The 24950-nt window shown below is 37.7% G+C and overlaps 1 pseudogene; it reads left to right on the forward strand.

The window, feature by feature from the left end:
* Positions 1-8648: 8648 nt before the first annotated feature.
* LOC119522252 lies at positions 8649-24661 on the forward strand (annotated as a pseudogene).
* Positions 24662-24950: the final 289 nt, after the last annotated feature.

Here is a 24950-nt window from a genome sequence, read left to right on the forward strand (position 1 = left end):
TACCTTCTCCACTCTCAGCTAATGACTTTGTTTTTTAAATTCAGTTGACAACATTGAAAGCAACAGAAAATCAGTGCCTCATTTTCCTACCAATGAGTCTATCATTACTTGTATATGTACCCATTTACTCTGCCTTCCTTACTGGTTTCTATGGATAAGCTTTCAGTGTTCCTGCTTAAACCTCACCCCTCCACCTGGGTACTGCTCAAGGATGTAGCCTCTTGCTTGTTTCTTCTTCATAATGGGTTTTTTCACTGTCTAGAGGATTCATCAGCATGTAAAATACTCTAATTTCCCCAATAGTAAAATATTCATACTTTTATCACATTCTAACCCAATTTCTCTGATTCTCTTCATAGCAAAACTCCTGAAAATGTGGATTATACTTTCATTCTCAATTTCCTCACATTTCCAGTTCTCCTTAACCCACTGCAACTAGGAATGGAATTTTTCCCACCACAAAACTGCACTTGTAAAGATCCAAGGATTCCCATGTTGCTAAATGGTCAATTCTCACTCCTTATCTTCCTTGATATCTCAGCAGAAGTTTGGTACAAATGATTAATTACTTCTTTTTAAAATATTTTGGATTCTGGGACATACACTTTCCCTGTTTTTCTTCTACCTCATTGGACACTTATCCTCCCCTCCCTCACTTCTAAATGTTGGAGTGTTTCAAGGATTGGGCCTTGTACCACTTTTCTATATTTTCTCCGTATGTGATTCTATCCAGTTTCATGGTTTTAACTTCCATTTATACATAGATAAATCTAAAATACATATTCCAGCCTCAACTCTCCTCTGATGTTCAGACTCATATTTCCAACTGCTTATTTGGCATTTCCAACTGAATGCCTCATAGTTATCTCAAACTTAACGTTATTGCATATATGTTATATTTCACAATAAGGAAATAACTGAAACTGTGTAATTATAACCCACAACGTTCCTTGAAATTTGCTAACTACTGGTTAAATTTCACTTGGAAAGTTATCACTTCTATGTAAATATGTTATATTCCACAATTTAAAAAAACACTTATCAGTACAATGAACATAAAAAAAAATAAACTCTTGGTTTCAATCCCACCTCCCAACAAAAACTCCCACACCTGTCTTAGTCTTCCTATCCCAAGAACATCACTATTCATCCAATTGCTTAGGTCAAAAACATAATAAACCTTGTTCTCTTCTCTGTCTTTCATACTCTGTATCTAGTCTGTCAGAAAATTTTATTGACTCTGGCTTCAAAATATAGCTAGAATTTGACAATTTCTTATCACTTCTATTGCCACTACTCTGGTCCTAACCACTATCATCTTTTACCTAGGCTATTGTAATAGCCTCTTAATTGGTCTCCCTGCAAATTATTTCAGTTCCTTAATTAAAACCCTCCATGATTTCCCACAGCACTTAGAATGATAACTGCAATCTATAACATACTAGGCCTCATGTCATCTGGGATATTGTTACTTTATAGGGTACATTACTTACTTAAGAAATACCATGATAAAAATCTTTGCTAATGATGTTTAATCCAACTTCAAGGATACTTATTAACTTAACACATATCTACTGTTCTGTGGAAGACACCTTGGGAAACACTGGGATAGACCTTAATGTAATACTAGAATTAGACATATGCCATGTGTCCCCAGGGTGAGTTAGCTCATAATCTGATTTTCTACTCTTTGATTACTATATCATTTATCAGAACATGTCTAAAGTAGCAGAATTCAACAACAATCTGAAAATTGGTTTTGTGAATGAAAATCTTTGCCATAGATTGAGCTTTATGCACAATATTAAGTAGAAATGTGTTCCAGAGAGGAAGAAAGGCAACTTCACCCCAGTTTCTAAGCATGTTGCCATATCCAGGAACATGGCTGTGAAACACTTGGTCTTGAACATACATTGTTTTTCACTTCAGTAAACTGAAGTCACATATTCAAAATTTTGATTCACTCTTCTAGCATGTTTTAAGTTCAGTAAATTATGATATCTTATGGCAGCAAGAAGGAAGGATGATACAGTTGGAGATATCTACTATTGGGGGTGTGGGAGATACAGGCTTTGTACCTAGCTTCACCACTCATTAACTGTGAACTCTGGTAAGTTGTTTCCCCTTCTAGCCCTCAGTTTCTCTATGTGATAAAGAAATGTAAGGTGTGGAGTTGGCCTCCAAATCCCATTTTCCTCTGATATTTAAGTATTCTACCTAAAAGAAGTAGAATTCCTCATGCTCATGGCTATGAGACAGAGTATTGTCCAAAGTTTAAATGTTGTCTCAATGGATCAACAATAATAAAACTCCTTTTCATAGTCTGGTGAATTTCACTGTGCACCATATAGTGAAATTCTTTGATGTTTACTTAGATGTTTATTTTCCTTTTATGTCTTTTACAGTTTACTTGTTAACTCTAGACATACAAATGTAGTTAACCTTAGTCTGATGTTACCACATATCACATGTGACAGCTTTATTATTCCACCAATTATGTCTGGGTGTGCAGTTGATCTGGCTGGCACATCTGTCACTGCATTGATCTCCAGTAGTGATTTGGATGATCTGGTTGGTGAAGCAGGTGGCTGCTCCCTACTTCACTATCCTGAGTATGAACTTCCCAAAGCTTCCTGCTATTGGATTGGGATGACCATTCCTGATAGAGGAGGGTCATTCTATAGTCAGGAATAGAGGAACAGTGTTATATAGATAGCTAAGGGCTCATATCTCTGCTCCAACCTCAAATAAGCTCTTGAGGTCAATTAAACATGACTTCTATTTATGCTACATTCAATTACTCACTGTCTCCATAGCCTGAGGTAAGGGCAGAGGGTAAAGGATAGTAAAAGAAAGGAGAAATTGAAGAACTACAGGAAAAATATATATTGGACCTAGTCTATATCTTTTGATACTGAATCAGATATACAACTATAAACCACATAAAACTTAGTTTTGACAGAAAATTAAGCTTAATTCTAGATATATGCTGTGTTTGAGGATACTCAGTTGAATATTTTGGTTAAGATTGCATCTACATGCCCAAATTGATTTTACAACTGATGTATCAATTCAGTCAGAAATAACAACAATGTGTACATATAGACATTGCTTGAATCAAACTACCAAGTAACTCAAACAATAGAATGAAGACTTAATTTTTTCAATGACTAGACCACTTGTTTTGACTGTATTGATAAAATTAACCTGGCATTATGTAATCATATACCATGACTGGACCAGAATTTGTGACAGATTCATATTAGAATTTCCAAGTAGTATATAAATAAGTATATAATCCTTTGTGTCATAGAACTCAATCCATATGAGTGGTGTTATTTTTTGTCAGTACATTTGAAGGGATGTGATTTCCTTTTGCTCCACAAAAGACATTGTTAAGTGAATGAAAATGCAAGTCACAGACTGGAGGAAAACATTAACAAACATATCAGCTAAAAGACTTTTATCCAGAATGTAGGCACAAAGAATAGTCAAAACTTAATAATAAGAAAATAAACAACCCAATTCAAATAGGGGAAAACATGAATAATCACTTCACCAAAGAAGTTACAGTGATCACAAGCAAATAAAAAGACGCTAATCATTATTAGCAATGATGCAAGGTAAACCCATGAATTAATGAAACTACATACTTATTCAAATGGTTAAAATAAAAACAATTGACAATACCAAGTGCTGACAAAGATGCAGAGCAATTGGACTTCTGATAGATTCCTAAAGAGAATGCAAAACTCTGGAAAGCAGTTTAGAAATGTCTTATAATATTAAATATACACTTTCTATATGACCCTGAAATTTTACTCTTGTGTATTTACCAAGGTTGATTGAAAACTTATGCTCATCTGAGTACATTTACATGACTTTTAAAGCAGCTACATTCATAATTGCTAGAAAAAGGAAACAATCAAAATGTTCCTCAAATGGAGAATATAAAAATAATTTGTTATTAACCTATAAATTTTAATACTACTGAATAATAACATAAATGAACTGTTGACACAAGCAACAAAATTGATGAACTCAAATGCATTATACTGAATGAAAAAGCCATAGTCAAAAGACTGTATATTACAAAACTCCATTTATATGACATATTAGAAAAGGCAAGCCTACCGTGATGGAGAAGAGATGAGTGCATGCCAGGGTCTGATGGAGGTCAGGGTATGCATTTGGCATTATTTTGTGGTTATAGAAATGTTCTATATCTTCACTGTGTTGGTGGTTACACAAATTGCTTTTATCAGAATTCATAGAACTGTACATCAAAAATGAATTTTATTCCATGTAATGTATACCTTATTTTGAAGATATGGAAAACATTGGGCTCCATAATATAGACTTTCAGAAGTATATTATTCACAGGGATGATTTTCATCTTTGTGAACATTTGATGATCTAGTAGCTATGAGGAGTGAATAGGAACCAAGATCTGAATTCTAAGTCTTGATTTGCTATTATGTGTCCTTAGACAGAAATTATGTAATTTCTATGTTACTCAATTTTTCTCCATACATACAGAGGGATAATAATTACTTCCTCATTTATCTCATAGGGTTGCTTTGAGGATTGAATTAATTAATAGGCATAAAAGTGCTAAGAAAAGAGAAAAGATCAGAATTTTATAAAGTGAGAAATTTTAACTAAAGTACTTGATACTTGGTAGGTATGTAATAAATAATTGTTGAATGAATGCAGATATAACCCTAGGGCTCTTTAACTTAAGAAATTGAGTTGTTTTAGTAGACGTTCATTTCCTCCTCTTCTAAAGCATAATCTTCAACAATCACTGACCACTTACTTGGAGATGTATAGATGAATTAAGCACACAAAATGCTCTCACAAAACTCAATCTAGTTAGGGAAGGAGAGAGACTAAAATAATAAAAAAAATTATATTTTTGGAGCACATATCCTCTGCCAGGAGCTATTTTTAAAGATTCATTTATTAATTTATTAATTAATGTATTGATATCATTTAATATATTATTAATTAATGTATTAATAATGTATTAATTTAACTGTGCCAGCAATACTTTCTATTTTCATCCTATTTTACAAATAAGGAAATTAAGACAGAAGTGGCTTAACAAATATTTTTAGTTAGAAATGTTGGAGCCAGAGATCAAATCTCAAAATTCTGCCTCCAAAGCCAATACACTGGGCTCTACTGCCTCTACATTGTCCACCAAGTTGAGTATTAAAGGCAAGTGGTTCAGACACTGTTAAACTTCCAAAAATTTAACCTGTTAATATTCCTCCAAGCTTTCCCCAGGGGGACCTACAGACTTTTACCAGTGTAACTGGGTATTGGGGAAAAGGAAATGATCAGATATTTTGGGGATTTTTAGACATTGGTTCAGAAGTGACATTAATTCCAGGAGACCCAAAACATCACTCTGGTCCAACCATCAGAGTTGGGGCTTATGGAGGTCAGGTGATCAATGGAGTTTTTGCTCAGGTCCATCTCACAGTGGATCCAGTGTGTCCCCATGTCCATTTGGTGGTTATTTCCCCAGTTCAGGAATGCATAATTAGAATAGACATACTCAGCAACTGGCAGAATCCTCACATTGGTTCCCTGACTCATGGAGTGAGGGTTATTATGGTGGGAAAGGAAAAGTGGAAGCCACTAAACTATCCCTGCCTAGCAAAATAGTATACCAGAACCAATACTGGATTCCTGGAGGGATTGTAGAGATTATGGCCACTCTTAAGGACTTGAAGAATGCAGGGGTGGTGATTCTCACCACATCCCCATTCAACTCTCCTATTTGGCCTGTGCAGAAAACAGGTGCATCTTGGAGGATGACAGTGGACTATCATAAGATTAATCAGGTGGTGCCTCCAATTGCAGCTGGTGTCCCAGATGTGGTATCATTGCTTGAGCAAATCAACACATCCCCTGGTACCTGGTATGCAGCTATTGATCTGGCAAATGCTTTTTTCCACAATAGCTGTTAGTAAAGACCACAAGAAACAATTTGCTTCCAGCTGGAAAGGCCAACAGCATACATTCATTGTGCTACCTCAGGGGTATATCAACTCTCCAGCCCTATGTCATAATATTGTCTGCAAGGACCTTGATCATTTCTCCCTCCCACAGTGGTCCATTATATTGATGATATCATGTTGATTGGACCTAGTGAGCAAGAAGTAGCAACTACTCTAGATTTGTTGATAGCATATTGACATGGCAAAGGATGGGATATAAACCCAACATAAAAACAGGGACCTTCCACCTCAGTAAAATTTCTAGGTGTTCAGTGGCATGGGACATGTTGAGATAGCCCTTCTAAGGTGAAGGATAAGGTGTTGCATCTGGCGCCTCCTACAACCAAAAAGAGGCACAATGCTTAGTTGTCCTTTTTGGATTTTGGAGACAACATTCCTCACTTGGGTGTGCTACTCCAGCCCGTTTACCAAGTGACCAGAAAAGCTTCTTGTTTGAGTGGGGACTGGAAAAAGATGAGGCTCTGCAACAGGTCCAGGCTGCTATGCAAGCTGCTCTGCCACTTGGACCATATGATCTAACTGATCCAATGGTGCTAGAAGTGTCAGTGGCAAATAGAGATGCTGTTTGAAGCCGTTGGCAGGCTCCTATAAGAGAATCACAACACAGGCCCTTAGGATTTTGGAGTAAAGCTTTACCATTCTCTGCAGATAGCTACTCTCCATTTGAGAAACAGCTGTTGGCCTGCTACTGGGCCTTAGTAGAGACATAATGCTTGACCATGGGCCACCAAGTTACCATGAGACCTGAGTTACCTATCATGAGCTGGGTGTTGTCTGACCCACCAAGCCATAGAGTTGGGCATTGCAGCAGCACTCCATCATAAAACGGAAATGATATATATGAGAATACACAAGTGAGTTATATGAGGAAGTGGCCCAAATACCTATGGCCTCCACTCCTGCCACATTACCTTCTCTTTCCCAGCCAACAGCTTTGACATTTTGGGGAGTTCTTTACAATCAGTTGACTGAAGAAGGGAAAACTTGGGCCTGATTTACAAGGGTTTCTGCACTATATGCAGGCACCACCTGAAAATGGACAGCTGAAGTACTGCAGCCCCTTTCTGGGATGTCCTTGAAGGACAGTGGTGAGGGGAAATCCTCCCAGTTGGCAGAACTTTGAGGAGTGCACCTGCTTGTTCACTTTGCTTGGAAAGGGAACTGGCCAGAGGTGCATTTGTATACTGCTTCATGGGCTGTTGCTAATGGTTTGGCTGGATGGTCAGGGACTTAGAAGGAACATGATTGGAAAACTAGTGACAAAGAAGTCCTCGGAAGGGGTATGTGAATAGACTTTTCTTAGTGGGCAAAAAACATGAAGATATTTGTGTCCCATGTGAATGCTCACCAGAGGGTGACTTCAGCAGAGGATTTTAGTAACCATGTGGATAAAATGACCCATTTGGTGGATACCAATCAGCCTCTTTCCCCAGCCTCTCCTTTAATTGCCCAATGGGCTCATGAACAAAGTGCTCATGGTGGTAAGGATGGAAGTTATACATTGGCTCAGCAACATGGACTTCCACTCACCAAGGCTGACCTGGCCACAGCCACTGCTGATTGCCCAATCTGCCAGCATCAGAGATCCACATTCAGTCCCCAATATGGCACAATTCCCCAAGGTGATCTACCTGCTACCTGGTGGCAGGTCAATTACTTTGGACCATTTCCATCATGGAAGGAGCAGCAATTTGTTCTTGCTGGAATGAAAACATATTCTGGATATGGGTTTGCCTTCCCTGAAGGAAATGCTTCTTCCAAAATTACCATGCATGGACTTACAGCATTCCTTACCCACCATCATGGTATTTCATGGCAGCATTGCTTCTGACCATGGAACCCACTTCACAGCAAATGAAGTGAGGGAATGGGCACATGCTCATGGAATTCTGTGGTCTTACCATGTTCCCCATCATCCAGAGGCAGTTGGGTTGATAGTATGGTGGAATGGCCAGTTGAAGACTCAATTACAGCACCAACTAGATGGCAATATCTTTCAGGTCTGGGGCAGTGTTCTCCAGGAGGCTGTGTATGCTCTGAATCAGCTTCCACTCTATGGTGCTATTTCTTCCATAGCCAGGATTCATGGTTCCAGGAATCAAGGGGTGAAAACAGGAGTGGCATCACTATCACTGCTAGTGATCCACTAGGAAAAATTGTCCTTCCTGACCTTGCAAGCTTAAGCTCTGCTGGTCTACAAGTCTTTGTTCCAAAAGGAGAATTGCTTCCACCAGGAAACACAACAATAATTCCACTGAACTGGAAGTTAAGACTGCCAGCTGGTCACTTTGGGCTTCTTATGCCTCTGAATCAATAGGCAAGGAAGGGGATTACTGCACTGGCTGGATGATTGATCCTGACTATCAAGGGGAAATAGCACTGCAACTACACAATGGAGGTAAAGAAGAGTTTTCTTGGAATGCAGGAAATCCCATAGTACTACAATGGGATCTTTTAGTACTACAATGCCCTGTGATTAAAGTCCATGGAAAACTGCAACAACCCAATCCAGGCATGATTACCAAAGGCCAAGAAACTTCAGAAATAAAGGTTTGGGTCACCCCACCAGGCAAACATCCATGGCCAGCTGAAGTGCTTGCTGACGGTAAAGGGGACATGGAGTGGGTAGTGCAAGAAGGTAGTGATGAATGTGAACTATGACCATGTGACCAGTTACAGAAATGAGGACTATGATGGCATGAATACTTCCTCCTTTTTTTGTTATGGGTATGTTTTTCTTTGTCTGTAAATCAAATATCTTTGCTTTCTTCTTTGTCTTATCCCCTTATCATGTGACATAAGCTGTACTGCTCATTTTCCAGTATTTAAGTTAAAGGAAATCAATTTGAAGAGTTAATGTCACCCAAGGACTTGAACCCTATTCTGGAGAGATTTAGTGTATTTCTGGTTGTATGCAGGACAGCAGAGTATTGTTAGGTAAAATATATGTCTGTTATTGTTCTCTACTTAGAGATAAAGTATAGTTTAAGGTGGTGTGTATAACTGCTACGTTGACAAGAGGTAGACTGTTATGGTTCAGTTCATGTGTTAACTTGGCCAGGTGATGGTACCCAGGTGACTGGTCAAGCAAGCACTGGCCTAAACATTACTGCAAGGACATTTGTGGCTGGTTAATAAACCAGAAAGCTAGTTTATTAAATCATCAATTGGCTGCAGCTGTGACTGATTACATCAACAAAGGGCATGTCTTCCACAGTGAGAGAATGCAATCAGCTGAGTTTAATCTAATCAGTTTAAGACTTTTAAGCCAGACAATAGAGCACCTTCACTTCTTCTTTGGCTAACCAGTGAAGTATTTCCTGAGAAGTTCATCAAAGTTTCAAGTTCATTTCCTGAAGAGTTCTTCAACTATGTTCATCAAAGTTGCCAGTTTGCTGCCTCAGGAGTTCATTGAACATCTTCATTGGAGTTGCCAGTTGCTGCCTGCCCTACAGAATTTGGACTTGTGCATATCCACAGTTGTGTGACACACTTTTACACATTTTATATTTATAGATATCTCTTGTTGATTCTGTTTCCCTAGAGAACCCTAACTAATACAGATGGGTACCAACACACATACAGTAGCAGCAGATAAAACTGCTTGATTCTACTGTACTACAACATTCAGGGAACCAGATTTGGGATACCTTTCCACCATTACTATTCCCTGGTATTTTGTGTATTTTTCTCCATATGTTTGGGCATTGGGAATAGGTTTGTTTTCACTTTTCCTAGATATTCTACTTTCAAGCTACACTGTAATCTCTTTCCTTCTACTTTAGGAGGATTTGTTTGGGGGAAATTCTGTTTCTCCTCCCTGTATACTTTGTGGTTTTGTGAACTTTGATGACTTCCCTTATCAGCCATCATCTTTCCATACTGAAGAATATCAATGTTTTAAATTTGTCCTCTTCTCTTAAAGTCATCCCTCAAAACCCCTGTTCCTGTGATCTTTTTATGGTATTTTATTTTGGATGTTCTTAATAAATGAACTAAATAACTACATTGACACTCTAATGGATGGCATCAACAGTAGAATTCTTAGACAATAAGAAGCAACAAAACAAAACAAAACAAAAATAGGCAGAAAAACACTTTGACCAGAAAATTGATTTAGGGAATATGTATAGCCTTGGTTAGAGTTCTTTTTAAAGTGATATTATGTCAATTGCTGAAACAACTCAGAAATTTGCTGTTTCCCCAATTGTGAGGTCATATCTTTGCAATCCTTTGTTTCCAGGATTTAATATACTTTGGAGTTTATCCATTAACTCTTCATTGCTTACAAGTTTTCTTGTGATTTTCATATTTTACATTCCAAAAAGATACTTAATAAGAATAATGTATAAAACACTTATAAGCAATAACTACTAAGAATAATAAGATTCAAGTCATAACATTCTGAAAAAGAAAAGGTCAGTTTAGCAAAACTTACTATTTCATAGTGTTTCAAAGAAATGTTGAAGCTAAGATGACATTGACAAATTGCCACTATTTATGTAAATGGTGTAATGCAATATACCAATAGTCCTGCAATCTGTGTGTTTGAAACAGTTGACCTGACCAACTAATGTAAATAAATCAGCCTCCAAGGTGCTAGTTGTATTCTATAGGCAATACATAGCATAATCTAGCATGCTTTTATACATAAATTCTACTATATAAAGCATTTTGTTGAATGTGAGTGATAAAATTACAACACACATATTTGATAAGCTCAATGACAATCATTTCTATAAATTGCATGCTCAAAAATATAAAGTTCAAACAAGAAAAAAATGTGTAAGCAGCATGACTTTCCCCAGAAACTGATCAAAATTATTTTGAATGTCTCAAAATATTTTTTTTTTTTTTTGGCACAGATTTGAGTCCTTGGTCTACATTATGATTTTTTTCCACTTCCTGGTTACTACTTTATAAATTAAGTAAATTTAACTCTAAAAAGAAAATCAAGATCTTGAGGCATGCGGAATCCACTCGCTGTCTGCCCAGCAGTGCGGTTGGAGCAAAAGGGTGTCTTGGTCAATCTGCCTTCCCCTCACCATTGGTGCTGTTGATCAGCTGTGCTCTGGCTGCCCACTCCCAACTCTAGGCCCATGAACTGAGCCATCGCCCACGGCCCGACTTTCCTCAGCCCCTTCCCAGGCGCCACCCCCCGCGAAGCTGTGCTCCCGGGTGAACGTGCAGCTGCCGCCCAAGGAGAGTAATCTCTTTAAACGCATCTTGAAATGTTATGAACAGAAGCACTACAAAAACGGCCTCACATTTTGCAAGGTGATTCTTTCAAACCCAAAATTTGCAGAATATGGAGAGAATTTGGCTATGAAAGGATTAATATTGAACTGTTTAGGTAAAAAAGAAGCAGCTTATGAATTTGTTCATAAAGATCTTTGTAATGATGTTGAGTCATGTCTTCCCCCTCACCAATCCCACCCCCCAAAAAAAATCATTTTGAAGCAAGTCTCAAGCAAAATGCTATTTCGTTAAGGAGACAAGGTATCAGCTTCTTCAGTTGCATCCAACACAATTTGCTTCGTGGATTGGATATGCTATTGCATACCATTGCTGAAAGATTATGATATGGCACTGAAGCTATTAGAAGAATTTAGACAAACTCAGCAAGTTCCTCCCAACAGAATAGACTATGAAAATAGTGAATTGATATTACACCAAAATCAGGTGATGATCGAGTCAGAACTATTTCAAGAAACTTTAAATCATATAGAAAAACATGAGAAGCAAATATGTGATAAACTAGTGGTGGAAGAAATAAAAGGAGAAATGCTGTTGAAATTGGGATTAAAAGAAGCTGGCAAAGTATTCAAACACATGATTGATTGGAATGCAGAAAATTGGTGTTATTATGAAGAATGGGAAAGAGCTCTACAACTTACCAGTTTAGAAAAGAGAATTCAAATTTATGAAGAAATTAATAATCAGCATCCCAGAGCAATTTCACCTAGAAGATTACCTTTGAATCTTCTCCCAGGTGAAAAATTGAGAGAACTAATGGATAAGTTCCTGTGGGTTAACTTCAGTAAAGTCTGCCCACCCTTGTATAGTACTTTGAAATCTTTGTATTTCAATACAGAAAAGGTTGCTCTAATCCAGGAACTTGTTATTAATTATAAAGCCTCTCTTAAAACATGTGACGTTTTTTAATCCTTACAAGAACAGGAAAAGGAACCTCCAACATTACTGTGGGTTTGATATTTCTTGGCACAGAGTTTTTTAATTCAATTTTATTGAGATATATTCACATACCTTACAATCATCCAAAGTGTACAATCAATGTTCATGGTACCATCATATAGTTGTGCATTCATCACCCCAATCTACTTTTTGAACATTTTCCTTGTAACAGAAAAAGTGAAAATAAGAATAAAAAATAAAAGTAAGGAAGAACACCCAAAACATTCCTCACCCTATTTTTCATTTAGTTTTTTGTCCCCATTTTTCTACTCATACATCCATACACTGGATAAAGGGAGTGTGATCTACAAGGCTTTCACAATCACACTGTCACCTCTTGTAAGCTACATTGCAATACAATTTTCTTCAAGAGTAAAGGCTGCTGGGTTGCGGTTTGAGAGTCCCAGGTATTTACTTCTAGCTATTCCAATGCATTAAAACCTGAAAAGCATTATCTATGTAGTGCATAAGAATGCTCACCAGAGTGACCTCTCAACTCCATTTGGAATCTCTCAGCCACTGAAACTTTATTTTGTTTCACTTTGCATCCACCTCTTAGTCAAGATGTTCTAAATCCCACGATGTTGCCAGGGAGATTTACACCCCTGGGAGACAGAACCCATGTAGGGGAGAGGGCAGTGAATTCACCCACCGAATTGGCTTAGCTAGAGAGAGAGGGTCACATCTGAACAACAAAGAAGTACTCAGGATGAGACTCAGGCAGAATTATAAGCAGGTTTAACCTACTCTTTGCAGTGATGAGCTTCATAAGGGCAAGTCCCATGATAAAGGGCTTGGCACATCAAACTGCCAGCCCTCAATGTTTGTGAGAACATCAGTAACAGTCCAGGTGAGGAAGCCCAACACCTCTTCATTTTCCCTCAGCTCCTCAGGGAGGCCCTGCATATATACTTTTATTCTCTCTCCAAATTACTTTGGGATGTGTTGCTATTTCACACTAACCTATGCAAACCTACCAGGCCTCACTTTCTATTAAAAGGTTCGTGTAATTATGGTATTTGAATGAACTGTGTGAGTTAAATTATTTAGGAAATATAGATCTTGCACCAACTAAACATCTCTTCCCTTGGTCTCACATGGAATTTGGAGTTTTAAAACATAGTATTGTTCTTTACTCTTTGGCCCAATTTGCCCTAGTCCTAACCACATCTGCTTCATTCACATCTCTAGTTGAAGTTTGGATTCCTTTTCAGCTTTTTTAATAGTTGCTATATGTGCTGATACTAAAGTTCATATCTGCTAAGTTCTAGCTCTGGGTTTCAGATGTCAACCAGATACACAAAGTTCCAGGTATGGATCAGGTTATACACAAAGTAATCAGCATCTTGGAATCTGGAGATAGCCATTACAGTTCAGGAATAGATGTGACTGCCGTAAGAGCTTACAATCTAGGGACCATTACAATAAGCATTCCCCTGATAAGCTGTGCTCTAATGTTCATTTCTGAGTTTAGTCATTGTAGTTAGCCCATATTGGTGAGTCCTTTGTTCTGGCAGAGTTCACTCAAAATGCTGTCTACAGGTTCCATTCATCTCATTGCATGTCTCACAGCTTGACTCCTTCTCACAGTAGCTCAGTATTTCCTTGTATGCCCACACAACAGTTCACCATTCTATTCCTCAGTTGATGTACCATTAGGCCTCCTCCACCCATTGCAAATCATGTATACTCTCTCCATAAACACCAGTGTGCAAATATCCATTCATGTCCCTACTGTCAGATCCACCAAGTAAATACCCCCTAATGAGATTGTAAGACCTTATGACACCCACATACTTAGCTTCATGTGGAACCAACCCACTGTCCTCCAGAAAGGCTATACCATTCTGCCTCCTAATGAAAAACAAATATGTACATCTCTGCCCACATTTTCTCCAGCCCTTTTATCTCTGTTTACATTTTTCCATACAATTTTATAGAGCTATATTCACATACCATATAATTATCAACGGTATACAATCACTTGTTCATGATATCATCATACAGTTGTGCATTTATCACCACAATCAGCACTTGAACATATTGATTAATATGAAAAAAAGTTTTTTTAATGAATACCAAAAAGATAATAAAAAGAAAAATAAAATATCTTACAATACAATGAAATGGTAGAGTCAGACACCAACACGACTACCAGGAATCCCATGCTGCTCCCTTATATCCCCCCTCATACTCATTTAGCTTTGGTATATTGCCTTTGTTACAATTAATGGAAACATATTACAATTTTACTGTTGATCATAGACTCCATTTTGCTTTGATGAAATTTTTTGCCCACTACCATCCCTTTTCCATCACTCTGCATGGTTGACATTCATTTGTTCTCCCACATGCAAGAACAGTTTTATATTTGTACACTTAGTCACAATCATTGACCACTCTAGTTTTTGGTAAGTTAAACAGTCCCAGTCTTTACCTTCAATCTTTACCTCAGATGTCATACATGCTTCTAGCCCACCTCTTTCAGCTTTACTCATGGACATCTTTGTTCAGTGTAGTTATTATATTGTGTTACCATCACAGAGTATTATGCTATCTATTTCTGGGTCTATACAATCAAGCCTGCTGAACATTCTGGAGTCCTTCAGCATCAAATGCCCAATTTCTACCCTCTTTCTATCTCCTAGTAGCCTGTGTTATCAGCTTTTAACTCTCAAAGTTTGCCTATTAATGTTATTTCATATTAGTGAGACCATAGAGAATTTGTCCTTTTGTTACTGGCTAACTTTGCCCATCATAATGTCCTCAAGGCTCATCCACGTTATTATACGTTCCATGACTTCGTTCTGTCTTACAGCTGCATAATATGCCATCATGTGTATGTACCACAGTTTGTCCACTTGTCTGTTGATGGATATTTGGGGTGTTTCCATCTCTTGGCTATTGTGAATAATGCCACAATAAACATCAGTTTACAAATGTCAGTTTCTATCTTAACTTTCAGTTCCTCTGAATATATACCTAGTAATGGAATGGCTGGGTCATACGACAAATCTATACTTAGCTTCCTGAGGAAAAGCCACACTGTCTTCCAGAGTGTATGCAGCATTCTACATTCCCACCAAAAGTGAATAAGTGTGCCTCTTTCCACACATCTTCTCCAGCACTTGAAATTTTCTGTTTTTTGGATAATGGTCATTCTGGTAGGTGTGAGATGATATCTCATTGTGGTTTAGATTTGCATTCCCCTAATAGCCAGAGAAGTTGAGTATTTAGTTTCATATGTTTTTGAGACATTTGTATTTCCTCTTCAGGAAAGTATCTGCCCATGTCTTTTACCCATTTTTTGATTGGGTTATCTTTCTTTCTGATGTTGAATTGTAGGATTGCTTTATATATTTGGGACACAAACCATTATCTGATATGTGGTTTCCAAATATAGTCTCCCACTGTGTAGGCTGCCTTTTTTACATTTCTGACAAATTCCTTTGATGTACAAAAGTGTTTAATTTTGAGGAGACCACATTTGTCTGTCTGTTCTTTGGTTATTCATGCTTTGGGTGTAAGGTCTAGGAACCAACACCTATTACAAGACCTTTAAGAAACTGTCCTACATTTTCTTCTAAGAGTCTTAGGGCCTTAGCACTTATGTTAAGGTCTTTGATCCATTTTGAGTTAATTTTTGTATAAGGTGTGAGGTAGGGGTCCTCTTTCATCCTTTTGGAAATGGATATCCAGTTCTCCAAACACCATTTATTGAAGAGGCTACTCTGTCCCAGTTTCTTTGACTTGATTGCCTTAACAAAAGTCAATTGTCCATAGATGTGAGAGTCTATTTCTGAACACTCAATTTGATTCCATTGGTCAATATCTCTGCCCTTAGGCGAGTACCATGCTGTTTTGTGTACTGTAGCTTTGTAATATGCTTCAAAGTGAGGTAATGTGAGACCTTCCATTTCATTTGACTTTCTCAAAATATTTTTGGCTATTCAGGGCAACTTGCCCTTCCAAATAAATTTGGTTATTGGTTTTTCTATTTCTGCAAAGTAAGTTGTTGGAATTTTAATTGCCATTGCATTGAATCTATAAATCAATTTAGGTAGAATTGACATCTTAATTATATTTAGTCTTCCAATCCATGAACATGGTATGCTCTTCCATGTTTTTAGGTCCTATTTGATTGTTTTTAGCAGTTCCTTGTAGTTTTCTTTGTATTGGTCTTTTGTGGCCTTCCTTAAGTTTATTCCGAAATGCTTGACTCTTTTGCTTCCCGTGTAAATGGGAATTTTTTTTATTTCTTCCTCTTGTTGCACATTACCTGTCTATATGAACACTACAGATTTTTGCATGTTGAACTTGTAGCCTGCCAATTTACTGTATTCCTTGATTAGTTCTAGTAGCTTTCTTGTAGATTTTCCTGGATTTTCTACATACAAAATCCTGTCATCTGCACAGAAGAAAGTTTTAATTTTTCCTCTCCAAATTGGATGCCTTTTATTTCTTTTTCTTGCCTAATTGCTCTAGCTAGAACTTTCAGCACAATGTTGAATAACAATGGTGACAGTGGGTATCCCTGGCTTGTTCCTGATCTTAGAGGGAAAGCTTTCAGTCTCTCCCCATTGAGCACGATGCTAGCTATGGGTTTTTCATATATTGTCTTTATCATATTGAGGAAATTCCCTTCCATTCTTGTCCTTGGAAGTGTTTTCATCAAGAGAGGACGTTGAATTTTGTCACATGCCCTTTCTGCATGATTGAGGTGATGATGTGTTTTTATCTGTTTTGATTTATTTATGTGGTGTATTACATTAATTCATTTTTTGTGTATTGAACCAGCCTTGAATAACTGGAATAAACCCCACCTGGTCTTGGTGTATAATTCTTTTAATGTGCTCCCAGATTCAATTTGCAAGTATTTTGTTGAGGATTTTTGCATCTATATTCATTAAAGAAATTGGTCTAAAACTTTCCTTTTTTGGTAGTATGTTCATCTAATTTTGGTATTAGAGTGATGTTGGCTTCATAGAATGGTTTGAGTAGCTTTCCTTTCTCTTCAATTTTTTGAAGATTTTGAGCAGTATTGTATTAATTCTTTCTTGAATGCTTGGTAGAATTCACATGTAAAGCCATCTGGCTATAAGCTTTTCTTTTCTGGGAGCTTTTTGATGACTGACTCGATCTCTAGTTGTGATTGATTTAAGTTAGTCTATTTCTTTCAGGTCAATTTTGTTTGTTTATGCCTTTCTAGGAAGTTGTTCACTTCATGTAAGTTGTTTGGTTTATTAACATCTAGTTTCTCGTGATATTGTCTCATTATCTCCTTTATTTCTGCAGGGTCAGTAGCTATGTTTCCTTTACCATTTCTGAATGCATTTATTTGCATCCACTCTCTTTTTTTTCTTAGCCTAGCTTTGGATCCATCAATTTCATTGATTTTCTCAAAGAACCAATTTCTGATTTTGTTGATTCTATCTTCTTCCTGTTCTCAGTTTCATTTATTTCTGCTCTAATCTTTTTTATTTCTTTCCTCCTGTTTGCTTTTGGATTAGTTTGCTGTTCTTTCTCTAGTTCCTCCAGGTGAACAGTTAATTCCTCAATTTCTTCTCTTTTTTCTCTTTTAATATAAGTGTTTAGGACAGTAAATTTCCCTCTCAGCACTGCCTTTGCTGCATCCTATAAGTTTCAGTATGTTGTGTTTTCATTGTCATTTGCCTCAAGATATTTACTAATTTCTCTTGTAATTTCTTCCTTTACCCACTGGTTTTCTAAGTATGTGTTGTTTTGTCTCCATAAATTTGTGAATTTTGCAATCTTCTGCTTGTTATTTATTTCCAACTTCATTCCTTTATGATCCAAGAAAATGTTTTTTAATAATATCAATATTTTAAAATGTGTGGAGACTTGCTTTGTGACCCAACATGTGGTCTACCCTAGAGCATGTTCCATGATCACTTGGGAAAAATGTGCATCCGGCTTTTGTGGGGTGTGCTGTTCTATAAACGTTTGTCAAGTCTAGTTCATTTATTGTACAATTCAACATCTCCATTTCCTTATGGATCCTCTGTCTAGATGTTCTAGCCATTGATGACAACACTGTATTGAAGTCTCCAACTGTTATTGTAAAAGTATCTACTTCTCCTGTCAATGTTCTCAGTGTTTGCCTCATGAATTTTGTGGCACTCTGGCTTGGTGAATAAATATTTACAATTGTTAGGTTCTCTTGATGAATTGATCCTTTTATTAATATATAGTGTGTTTCTTTGTCTCTTTTAATTGTTCTATTTTTGAAGTCTAATTTGTCTGATATTAATGTAGCTACTCCTGCTTTTTACTGGTTGATTCCCTTGATCAATATGTCTATCTTTGTGCCAGTACCATGCTGATAAGAGTTTGAATCAGCCTATCTATCCTAAAATAACCCTATCAAGTTAAGCAAGTGCCAAGAGGCCAAAAGCAACAGAAAACTTTAAAGCATATTAAAAAACCAGATGATATGGATAACCCAAACCTTTGTAATAAGCTTCAAAGTCAGGAAGTGTAAGTCCTCCCACTTTGTTTTTCTGTTTTAGAGTGTTTTTAGCAATTTGAGGCATCTTCCCTTTCCAAATAAATTTGGTAACTAGCTTTACCAAGTCTACAAAGTAGGTTGTTGGAATTCTGATTAGGATTGCATTGAATGTGTAGATGAGTTTGGGTAGAATTGACATCTTAATGACATTTAGCCTACCTATCCATGAACATGGAATATTTTTCCATCTTTTATGGTCTGTTTCTATTGCTTTTAGTAGAATTTTGTAGTTTTGTTTGTATAGGTCTTTTACATCTTTGGTTAAGTTTATTCCCAGGTACATGATTTTTTTAGTTGCTACTGAAAATGGTATCCTTTCCTTAAGAATCTCTTCATTTTGTTCATTTCTAGCATATAGAAACATTGCTGACTTTTGTGCATTAATCTTGCACAAGATCATCTTTTTTTCATTTACTCTTGCAATTTCTTCTTTATGCTCTTCTAGGGTCTTCTTCATGTCCTTTATATCCTGTGCCATGCTCCCATTTTTTTGTCTTTATGTCTTTGATTAATTGTTCCAAGTACTCTGTCTCCTCTGATCATTTGATTTGGGTATTTGGGTTTGCGTTATCCATATCATCTGTTTTATATATATGCTTTAAAGTTTTCTGTTGTTTTTGGCCTCTTGGCATTTGCTTAACTTGATAGGGTTATTTCAGGGTAGGTAGACTGATTCAAACACTTATCTCTAATTTGTCAGCTCTACAGCTTGGTGGAGTGCACTTTCTCTAACTAACCAGCAGGTGGCATCAATGAGCCACCTAGTCCCCTCAAGCCAGTTCTCCCCAACTTTGTCTTTGTGGCAAGTAGGGGTGTGAGTCTTGTGGGGGTACAATTGGTGAACCAGTTGTGTAGTTGTAGTTGTGTGTGTAGTTGGTGCTGCCTGCCCAGAATGTGGGGCATATGTCTGAGCTGTTAGGGGAAAAGGGTGGCTTTAATAATGAAATCCCCAAGGTGTTTCTGGAGATTTAAAGGTGTTGCAATAGTCTAATCCTTCAGTTCAGTCTTGCCACAGTTTGTCTCTGTCGCTGACCCACAAGTCCTTGGTATTGGCATATGGTCCCTGGGACTTGTGAGTGGGTCCCTCTTCCAAGCCATGCCCCCCTAGGGCCTCTGCTGAGGGAAAACTGTGGTATGTCACAGGTGAGCACCATCCCCCAAGGGAAGTTCTGGGCTGCAGGGCCATGTAGGGGCATTCCCAGCCTACTGATGGGGTGTGTTAATTTCCCCCTTTTCACACAGCTCAGCCTTCCCAGCTCTAGGACAATTAGCTGCAGTTGTGTGAAAGGCTATTGTCCATGCCAGATATTGTGGCATGTGTGCATGTTGCTGTAAACAGCTCCCATCACACTAGATTTTTGGGGCAGCTCTGGGCTATAGCCCTGGTGCTGGGCAGGAGTGTTCCTAGCCCACTGGGAAGATGGCTGTAAGGGGATGCCCCCCCTTACTTGGGAAGTCATGGTGTTTAGTGAATTTTCTCAGCCACTAGACTTATTGCTTTATCCCTCTGAGCTATCTTAGCTCTACTCCTGCCTGGACCCTAATTGCAAGTCCTTGAGGCTTTCTGTAATGGGCTTCTTAGAGAAATTATTTTAGAAAAAAAGAAAAAGAAAAAAATGAAAAAAGGAAGAGAAAGTCCCTCCTTGCAGATCTAATGGGCTATTGAAATGCTTGGAGAAAGGAGTTTAGGGCCATTAAGGAACAATCAAGAAAGCAGAGAAACCTGCTCTTCAGACAAGTGGCCTTGCCCTCTGAGCTTGCATATGGGCCTGATTCTGTTTGAGGCCTGCCCTTCTCCACTTTATGTTCACCAGAATTCCAGAAAGTCTCTGTTTTTATTTTTTTATTTTTTGCTCTTTTTGCTCTCCCTATCTCCTTCCCACCAGGCTGACTGCTCCCAGATTCTCCAGTGTCTGGTCTCAGTCTACCTATAATTGGAGTTTTGGATCACCAGTCTGTGTTTTCAATCAGAGCTGCAACTCTATTTCTCCCTCTTGTTTTCCAGCACCAATGGCCCCTCCTCCCATGGGACTGAGCCTGGCAGGGAGGGGCATGGTTCCTCTGTCCATGAGAACTTACAGATTTCACTGATCTCAGCTGTTCCACATGTTTGTGAGTGTTGTATGAAGTATGCCCAAAGTCAAATTGCTCTGCAGTGTCTGGTCCATGCAGTTCCTGGCTTTCTACCTACTGCCCTGGAGGAGTAACTAAAACCCACACTTCACTACTCTGCCATCTTTCCTTGCCCCCTCTCCCTCATTTTTGAAGGACAGTTTTGCAAGATATTTAATTCTTGGTGGCAGTTCTTCTCTTTCAGTATCTTAAATATACCATACCACTGTCTTCTCACCTCCATGGTTTCTGCAGAGAAATCTTTATATAGTCTTATTGAACTTCCCTTGTATGTGATGGATTGCTTATCACTTGCTGCTTTCAGAATACCCTCTTTGTCTCTGACATTGGACACTGTGATCAGTAACTGTCTCTGAGTATGTCTATTTAGATATATTCTGTTTGGGGTACACTGTGCTACTTGAATCTGTAATTTTATGTATTTCATAAGAGTTGGGAAACTTTCAATGAATATTTATTCTGTTATTCTTTCTGACCCTTTTCCCCTCTTTTCTCCCTCTGAGACAACCATAACACATATATATTCATGCACTTCATGTTGTCACTCAGCTCCCTAAGCCCTTGCTCATATTTTTCCATTCTTTTCAGCATCTGTTCTTTTGTGTGGATGAATTCAAGTGTCTGGTCTTCCATTTCACTGATTCTTTCTTCTGCCTGTTGAAATCTACTGTTGTATCCCTCCATTGTCTTTTTCACCTCCTCCATTATGCCCTTCATTCCCATAAGTTCTGCCATTTGTTTTTTCAAGTTTATGACTTCTTCTTTATGGTCATCCAGTGTCTTCTTTATATCCTTCATCTCTTTTGCTATATCTTCCCTCAGTTCATTGACTTGATTTTTGGATTGATTTAGGAGATTTGTTTGAATATCTTTAATTAGTTCTTCCTTCAGTTCATTGAATTGATTTAGCATTAGTTGCCTGAACTCCTGTATCTCTGTTGAACTGTTAGTTTGTTCCTTTGGCTCATCCATATTTTCATGTTTTGTAGTATGGTTCTTGAGCAGTCTAGACATCTAACTTTCTTGATGAGTTTATTCTAATCAAGCTCATTTTCACTATTTTACCTAGGGTTTTCTTGTTGGTTGATTTGTTCTATAACCTTTGGTGTTTAGTTCAGCTCACTCTAGGCCTCTAACTTAGAAACTATTTAGTTAATCAGAGTTTTTCACCTCTTGTTTTTCTGTTTCTTGCCCTGACTCTATGTAGCCTTCTTGCATGAGGGTCTCCTTAGTTATGGTCAACCCCAGTCAAGTTTTCCCAGTCCACAGAGGCCCAGGTCTCAGGAGGTGGGTATGTAGTTTCCTGGAGAATGAGACCCTCCCTTAAGGCCTTTATACTCTGCTTTTCCTATGCTGTCCAGCAGGTGGCACTTGTCAGCCCACAGCTCCCCCACTCTGCTCTTGCCTTGGCCCAAATTGCAAGTCTTTGAGACTGTAATAGGCTGCTTAGAATAGTTTTTTAAAAGAAGAGAAAAAAAATTAAAAAAAGAAAAATGAAAAAGAGGGGCCCAGTATATAGTCTATATAAAGGAAAGTCCTTTACTTCAGTCCTTGCAGTTCTGATAGGCTATTGAAATGAAAAGGCAAGGAGTTGGAGAGTAATTGAGGAACAATCAAGAAACTAGAAAAAACAGCTTTTCAGAGAAGGGGCCTGACCCCCTGGTTTTGCATATGTGCTTGATTCTCTTTGAGCCCAGCCCTTCTCCATATTATTTTCACCCCCAACTCCAAAATTCTATTTATTTATTTATTTATTTATTTATTTATTTATTTATTTATTTATTTTTGCTGTTTTTGCTAACCCTATCTCCTTTCTGCCAGGCTGACTGCTCCAATTCTCTGGTGTCTGCTCTCAGTTTAGCTATGGTTGGAGTATTTGTTCAACAGTCTGAGTTTGTTAATCAGTGCCACAACTGCAGTTCTCCCTCCAGGTTCCCAGCACCAACAGCCCCTCCTCCCTTGGGATTTTACCTGGCAAGGAGGTGTGTGTGCCCCCTGGCTGGGAGAACTTACAGATTTCACTGATCTCAACTGCTCCACCTGCTTGTGCGTGTTGTATGATGTGTGTCCAATCTCAGATTCCTCTGCTGTGTCTGTTCCATATAGTTCCCATCAACCAGCTGCCCCAGAGGAGTAACTAAAACCCACACCTCACCATTCTGCCATCTTGCCCCCTGTCCTCCTGGCACATCATTTTGATAAACTTGGACAATATTCTTTTTCCTTGGATTATATTAATGCTGCAATTGCTACTACTCTAACTCTAATAAAATTATTCTATATGAAAAGAAAAAAAATTACAAGCATATAGGCAATCTCAAAGAGGCTGCAAAGTGGGTGGATGAGAACCAGCCTTTGGGCACAGCTGATAGATTTCATCAATTCCAAATGTGCAAAATATATGCTTCAAGCAAATATGGTAAAAGAAGCAGAGGAGATGTGCTCCAAGTTCACAAAGAAAGGAACAACTGCCACAGAAAATCTAAAGTAAATTCAGTGTGTGTGGCTTCAGACAGTGTATTTCAGCTTTTCAGTGTTTGGGGAAATATGGGGATGCCTTGATAAAATGCCATGAGGTAGAAAATCACTTTAATTCCAAATGGACAACAAGAGGAAGAGAGCCACAAATGCACCTCTTGAGGCAGTCCTCACCACCCTCAGTTGTGGGGTCACTCAGCACCACTGTTTCCCTGCTGATGCAGTGCAAAACCACAGGCATCATGGTCAGCATTTTTTGAGATAACTGATTATCAATTTGATTTCCATACATACTGCATGAGAAAGATGACCTTTTGTGCCTATGTTGACCTTTTGAGTTTAAAAGATATACTCGGAAGTCATGAGTTCTATTTCAAAGCTGCTAGATCAGTGATGGAAATATACTTGAAATTGTATGATAATCCCTTAACCAATGAGAACAAGCAACAAGAAATAAACTCAGAAAACCTATCAGCCAAAGAACTAAAGAAAATGCTTAACAAACAGAGAAGAGCTCAGAAAAAAGCGTAAATTAGAAGAAGAAAGAAAACATACAGAAAGGGAATGTCAACAAAAAAATCAAAAGGCGAAAAAAGATGAAGACAAAGAAGTCAGTGGTCTCAAGGAAGAACTTATACCTGAAAAATTAGAAATTATAGAAAATCCATTAGAAGAAGCTATCAAGTTCCTTATGCCTCTTAAGAATCTTGTTGCTGATAATACTGACACTCACCTATTAGCATTTGAAATATATTTTAGAAAAGGAAAGTTTCTGTTAATGTTGCAGTCTAAGTGAGCTTTTGCCATCAACAGTAATAACCCATGGTTACATGAATGTTTAGTTAAATTTTCTAAATCTTTGTCTAATTGCAGTAATCTTCCAGAGATTGTGAAAAAAGTTCTATCTCAAGAAATGCATAAAATATTTTATAAAAAGGATTTGGAAAGTTTTAATGAGGATTTTCTTAAATATAATGCTACCTCTCATAAGCATCTACTTTTAGGTGCTAAAATGATGTATTTTCTGGACGAGTTAAGGCAAGAGAAAGCAATTGTTATTGCCACTAGACTGGATAAAACTATGAAAGATAAAACTGTAAAGAAATTAATCATGGTTTCTGAGGCACTCCTCATTGGCAGCTTTGGGAACTGTAATTCCTTATATGAAGAATACAGGTCAACCTATCATAAACTGTTTCCTTTTACATCTGATTTTTTGCCTTATATCAACAGTCATAGTGCAGCACTAAACCATACAGCTATAAACTATGATGTCTCAGCAAATGAAATTTGAAATCCCATAAAACATTGACTCCTAGAGATTCAAGGATGAATTCAGATCAGGATTTATTTTCCAGGGTGCATTTTAATGAAATGAAATATTTAGATAGAATTTTTTAATTCTGTAAGCTTATTCTATTCTTTAGCTGACTCTGCCAATTTACATAAAAGTTTGTTAAAGTTACCTGTTTATACTTATATAGTTTTTCTTAAACTCACAAATTATTAGCATTGTGGTAAATACTCTCACTTCTGTATCATAAATATGATAATTTATTAAGTTAACCTGTATACAGTGGCAC

The sequence above is a fragment of the Choloepus didactylus genome, chromosome X (assembly GCF_015220235.1).
Source record: "Choloepus didactylus isolate mChoDid1 chromosome X, mChoDid1.pri, whole genome shotgun sequence".
NCBI classification, from domain to species: Eukaryota; Metazoa; Chordata; class Mammalia; order Pilosa; family Megalonychidae; genus Choloepus; species Choloepus didactylus.